This window comes from Rhinoderma darwinii, chromosome 3 (genome assembly GCF_050947455.1).
Source record: "Rhinoderma darwinii isolate aRhiDar2 chromosome 3, aRhiDar2.hap1, whole genome shotgun sequence".
NCBI classification, from domain to species: Eukaryota; Metazoa; Chordata; class Amphibia; order Anura; family Rhinodermatidae; genus Rhinoderma; species Rhinoderma darwinii.
In genome coordinates this window covers 238,312,811-238,319,470 of record NC_134689.1, presented here as the reverse complement: position 1 = coordinate 238,319,470, position 6,660 = coordinate 238,312,811, and the positions used below count along the sequence as shown (strand labels likewise).

The 6,660-nt window shown below is 48.4% G+C and overlaps 1 pseudogene; it reads left to right on the top strand.

The window, feature by feature from the left end:
* The first annotated feature begins 1,272 nt into the window (after nucleotides 1–1,272).
* LOC142750420 (uncharacterized) lies at nucleotides 1,273–2,515 on the top strand (annotated as a pseudogene).
* The last annotated feature ends 4,145 nt before the right edge of the window (nucleotides 2,516–6,660 follow it).

Genomic DNA, 6,660 nt, shown 5'->3' with positions numbered 1-6,660 from the left:
CATTTTCATATGTAGGTTGAAACACAGTCATTAGCTGTAACAGAAGCAGCTGTGCAGGATGCTCCAAACTGGGCAACGAACAGCTAAACACTGCTACAAAGGTGAGGTTGTGAAAGACAGTTTCATGTGACAGGTCCACCATGGCAAGACTGAGCTCAGCAACAAGACAAGGTAGTTATACTGCATCAGCAAGTTGTCTCCCAGGCAAAGATTTCAAAGCAGACTGGGGGTTGTATTATGTATTTTGTTAATTGATAAAACATAATAGGAAAAAATACCTGAGAAAGGTTCTGTGACGAACCGAAACGTCGCTGCTTACTTGAGGTGAATAAATCCACCATTTTTCATCTATCTTGAAGTCCTGGTGCCATCGTTTTATCCTATGGTGTTTTGTACATTCAAGTTGGGGAAGTGATTCATCCTCCGGTGAGCGTGCAGATGGCCTAATATATAGCCTTTTGGAGGGGTCTTGTTTGAACCCTTTATAATGGCATACCAAGAAATGCACATGTGTCAGACCACAGGAGATGCGACCACATTGCAGTTCTGTCCACCTTCAAGCTGTTCTCTTCAGAGGGATCTCTAACCTTTCAAATATGTAAGAGGTCTGTTATTCTTTGCTTTATTCCCTTTTATTTTGTAACTGTTTTGCTTATATGTATGTCATTTTTATTACATCATTTTTGTAACCTTTTTTGTAAGCATTGTACTTTCGTATATTAAACCTTTAAAATTAATAAGTTTGTTCCTTGCTGCTCTAAACCTACCCATAACCTCGAAGAGGAAAGCATAACCTGTTGAATGTTATTTAGATTCAATGTGTGCCTGTGTGAACGTGTGCGTTACTAGGAGGAGGCTCTTGCCAGCCTAAAACGGCAAGTGGTGGCAGCGTTTTGTGTGGATGTGTGAACTGGTTTTGGTGTGCGCTTTAACTCATTGTTAGCCTGTTGTGATAGGCGTGTGTAAGAGTGAGACTGGACAAGCGGAGTTCCCCTTTACAGTAGCATCCAAGTCACGTGTGCTGGGAGTGGAGTTCATGACAGAGTGGTGGCAGCAGTAGGATTATTTTATTTTTTATTTGAGCATTAAGTGCCTGGATTAAGTAATTAACCCTTGCACTTAAGGACTGGCAGAATCCTTGCGAGAAGCTCACCGGTCTACAAGGACAAACTCAGTGCTTATTTTTTTTTTATTAATTAAGACATACTTGCAAACAGTTCCCCTCCCTTCTTTTTTTTCTTTTCTATTTTTATTTGGCAAGTAACTGCTAAGATGGCAGCTACTTACAAGAAGCAAGACAAAGCCGTTTTGATCAGCCTTTGTGAGCAGAGAGGTCTGGATGGAACTGACAAAACAAAAGAAATGCTGATCCGGGCGTTGGTAGAGGATGATGCCAAGCACCAACGCCGTTTGGTACCTGAGCCAGGGACCTATACAGCACATGGGGATCAAGCAATGGATATGGCTCCGGAACAGGCAGACCCAGAAGGTACCAGCAGCAGCAGTTCTCGGAGTGGAATGGACTGTTGTTTGCCACTAATTCTTCAATAGATGAGTAAGTGTGACCCCCAAATGCGTATGCATCTTATTTTACAAGAACGCCAAGCAGAGCGAGAGGCGGCAGAGCACCAGGCAGAGTGCCAGGTGGAGCAAGAGTACCAGCTGGAGTTAGCACGACTGCAATTGCAAACTTCTACACCCCAGAACCGAGAGTCCAGGGATACAACAACCACATTTAAACCCCGTCTGGAGCACTTTCCTGTTATGGAAAAGGAAGGGGACCTGGACACTTTCCTAAGAGGATTTGAAAAGACTTGCAGACAGTACCAGTTACCCAGTGAGCAATGGGCCAGGTACCTAACCCCAGGGTTAAGAGAAAAAGCCTTGGAAGTGTTTGCAGCTCTTCCCCTAGACCAGGATGGGGAATATGATGCCATCAAACAAGCTTTGATCCAGAAATATAACCTCACCCCAAAGGTGTATCGCAAAAGATTCCGGACTTTTCAACGTGGACCTAACGACAGCTACTTGGATGTGGTAGATGGCCTGAGAATCAACGTCCAGCGGGTTTTCCATCCCTACCTTTGAGGGCCTGGAGGATCTGATTATTAAAGATCAATTGTTGCAAATTTGCCCTGTGGAAGTGCGACAGTTTGTATTGGACCGGGAGCCCAAGAATGCGGCCCAGGCAGCGCACATTGCGGATGCCTATGTTGCCTACCGGGAACCAGCAGTGCTGAAACCTTCTATTGCCAACTGGAAAGGGGGTAAGCCAACTACAAACACATTTTCTTTTGCCAATCGACCCTCAGGGGGTCCTGGCCCTGTTCCCCCCATCAGGCCTGCATTTGATTCCCTCAGGTGTTTTGTGTGTAACAAATTGGGCCACCTCAGCACTACCTGCCCTGAGAAAAAGAAGAATGCCCCCCTGCCCAAGCCACCTGGTTCGTCTCCAGCTGTTTTTTGTGTGGGTGGGATTGAGGGGAAACCCAGTGACAATCTACAGTCGGTGTAAAGGATCTGCCAGGCACAGCTTCGGAGTTAACGCCCATAGATAATCAGTCTGCACCTGCTTCTATTGTCTGTGAGACTGACTCCAACTTCCACCACTCAGGGTGGCAGGCTTAGGAGTGGGAGAACCTATCACAGCCTGGCCAGACGGAGCTAGCTCCCGCCCTCTGTCTATTTATACCTGCCTTTCCTGTTCCTCCTTTGCTTGTGATTCTTCTCGTTTAGTTTCCTGGCCCTGCTGCAGCTTCTTGTACTATTGTCCTTGCTTCATATTGACGCCAGCTTGCTGACTACTCTCCTGTTCTGCGTTTGGTACCTCGTACACTCCTGGTTTGACTCGGCTTGTTTACTACTCTTCTGCTCTGCGTTTTGGCACCTCATACTCTCCTGGTTTGACTCGGCTTGTTCACTTCTCTTGTTGCTCACGGTGTTTCCGTGGGCAGCTGCCGCTTTCTCCCCCTAGCTCTGTGTACCCTTGTCTGTTTGTCTGTCGTGCACTTATTGAGCGTAGGGACCGTCGCCCAGTTGTACCCCGTTGCCTAGGGTGGGTCGTTGCAAGTAGGCAGGGACTGAGTGGCGGGTAGATTAGGGCTCACTTGTCTGTCTCCCCACCCCCGTCATTACAGTTGGCTACTGTGGGCAATACAGTCAATGTGGGGCTGAGAGACACCGGCACTGAGTTGACCATGGTCCGTCCCGAAATTGTGTCTTCGGAGGACATTATTCCCGGAAAAACCCCGACAGTCACAGGGATTGGGGGAGTCCACCCTGCTTTGCCCATGGCAAGGGTGTACCTTGATTGGGGTACAGGGAGGGGGTTAAAAGAAGTGGGGGTGTCTGAAAATTTTCCCACGAATGTCTTATTAGGTACTGACCTGGGAAGGTTAGTATCTCATTATGTTGCTTCAGATGTTGCTGATGACCCCCCAAGCTCTGTTGAAATGTGTGATGTTAATGAAAAGGTAATATGTTCCCCTCTTTATCTCTCTGAACCCTGCCATGTAGAACTGTCTAATGATGTTAATGTGATAGGTCATGCTCTAGCAATATGTCCTGAGAACTGTAATATGTTAGATACTCAGAGTGACGCCCAGACCCTAGTTAGCCAGAAGCGGACTTACATCTCAGCCGTGACCCACAGTCAAAATAGCCATAACTTAGAAATCTGTCTGTCAGCTAACAGCCCAGAAAGTGTCACGGAGGAGCCCAGCGAGGCTGTCACTTTTACTTCCCTCCTAGCCACTCAGAGCCAAGAATTCCAGGCCGCTTTACAGGATGATGCCAGCTTAGACAAGCTAAGGGACCTTGCTGGAAAAACACCTGCTGAATCTGAAAAGGAGAGGATATTCTGGGATCAAGGCAGACTATTCCCTGGGATCACCAACAGGCATGGTTAAAAGAGCAACAGCTCATAGTACCCCACCAGTTTTGTGAGCAATGAATGAGGGTTGCCCATGAGATCCCCTTAGCTGGACATTTAGGGGTACAGAAGACCAAAGTCAGGCCTGCTTCTAACTTTTATTGGCCTAAAATAGGAACCGACATATCAAACTACTGCCGTTCTTGTGTGACCTGCCAAAGGGTGGGAAAGTCGGGACATATCCCGAAAGCCCCATTAGCCCATTTGCCAATCATTGATGAGCCCTTCCAGAGAATCGCTGTGGATATCATTGGGCCTCTGGCCATACACAGCAGTTCCGGGAAACGCTTAATCTTAACGGTGGTAGATTATGCTACTCGGTACCCAGAAGCCATAGCGTTATCCTCCATTCGGGCCGACAAGGTGGCTGATGCCCTGAGGGCCGACAAGGTGGCTAATGCCCTGATAAGTGTATTTGCTTGAGTAAGATTTCCCAGGGAGATGCTTACCGATCAGGGGACCCAGTTTATGTCCAACCTGATGCAGTGCCTCTGTAAGATGCAGGTGCAACACCTTGTAGCTAGTCCCTATCACCCACAAACTAATGGTCTGTGTGAGCAATTTAATGGGACCCTCAAACAAATGCTCAAGATGTTGGTCGAGTCCCAGGGGCGCGACTGGGAGCGGTATCTCCCCCATCTGTTGTTTGCTTACCGAGAGGTACCGCAGGCCTCAATGGTGTTCTCCCCCTTTAAGCTCCTGTATGGAAGACGAGTACGGGGCCCCCTAGATCTGAATCCTGGGAAGGAGAATTGGTTACTCCAGAGGTATCAGTCATAGAGTATGTCATGAGGTTCCGGGATCAGATGCAAACCCTGACCGGGTTGTTACGGGAGAACATGGTGCAGGCCCAAGCCAACTAATATCAATGGTATGACCGCAATGCGAGAGAAAGTTTATGAAGTGGGCCAGAAAGTGTGGGTGTTAGTCCCCATCACTCAAACTAAATTACAGGCCGCTTGGGAAGGCCCCTATACCATTCACCAATGCCTAAATAATGTCAATTATGTGGTGACCATAGATCGTGTGAGGAAAAAGCAGAAGGTTTTTCATGTCAACATGATGAAGGGCCATTATGACCGGGAAGCATGTGCCCTGCCAGTGTTCAGTTGGCCAGAGAAAGGGGAGAGTGATGCCCTTCTAGATCTAGTCGCTACCGCGAAAGAGGTTGGGTCCATTGAGGATGCCCAGATTAGCGCGAAGCTATCTGATTACCAGATGTCCCAGCTGCGTGAGGTATTACACCCCTTTCTAGCCACTTTCACTGGGAAACCAGGGAGAACCCAGCTGGCAGTCCATCATGTGGACACCGGGGATCATCCTCCTATCAGACAACCCCCCTACCGGGTTTCCTTAGGGGTGCGGGCAGATATTAAACGGGAGAAAGATGAAATGTTGGATCTGGGCGTAATCCGAAAATCGCAGAGTGCATGGGCCTTCCCTGTAGTCCTTATCCCCAAAAAAGACCGGACGATTCGGTTCTGTGTAGACTATAGGAGATTAAATGCCATCACAGTTTCTGATGAATATACGATTCCCCGCATAGATGAGTTACTGGATCAGTTAGCCAGCGCTCAATACCTAACCATTATGGATTTGAGTCTAGGCTATTGGCAGATTCCCATGTCCATAGAAGCGCAGGAACGATCTGCTTTTATTACACCTTTCGGATTGTATGAATCCAGGGTGATGCCCTTTGGCATGAAAAACGCACCTGCTACTTTCCAGCACTCAGTGAATCAGCTGCTTGAGGGGTTTGCAGTAGCTTACCTGGATGACATTGCCACGTTCAGCTCCACCTGGGAAGAACACCTGTCGCACCTGTCGCAGGTGCTCAGGTAGGCCAAAACCGCAGGCCTGACCATCAAGCCTGGAAAGTGTCAGATAGGCATGACGGAGGTGCAATACCTAGGACACAGAGTGGGTGGGGGGACTCTGAAACCAGAGCCCGAGAAGGTAGATGCAATCACATCCTGGCCCCCCCCAACCACGAAAAAAACAAGTGATGTCCTTTTTGGGTACCGCTGGGTACTACCGTAAGTTTGTACCTAACTATAGTGCCCTAGCGAGGCCCCTGACTGAACTAACCAAGGAGAAGTAAATTGGACAGCTGCCTGTGAGAACTCTCTTGCCACGCTGAAAACTGCCCTTGCCAGTTCTCCAGTGTTGCAAGCCCCAGATTTCACCCGAAGGTTCGTGGTCCAGACGGATGCCAGTGCCTATGGCCTGGGTGCGGTTCTCAGCCAGATAAATTCAAGGGGGGAAGAACATCCAGTTATGTATTTAAGCAGGAAGCTACTTCCCCGGGGAGGTGGCATACGCCACCGTGGAGAAAGAGTGCTTAGCAATAGTGTGGGCCCTGCAGAAGTTCCAACCCTACCTTTATGGGCGTAATTTCACTGTAGTGACCGATCACAACCCTCTTAGCTGGTTACACAGGGTACCGGGTGCAAATGACTGCGGTGGAGCCTAGCTCTACAGCAGTATGACTTTACGATCCAGCATAAGAAGGGAAGTGAACATGGGAACGCCGACGGGTTATCCCGCCATGGGGATGTGCTTGGGAAATGACCTGTGAGTCAGTTTTCCAGGGCACATCATAAAGTGGGAGGTGTGATAAACCAGTGTTTGGGGGATGTAATATTCTTAATTTTCAGGTTGTGAATCAATCTCCCATGCCAGCTATAAAAGGGAGAGGTGTCATGAGTTATGTTTTAAAGCCCATGCAT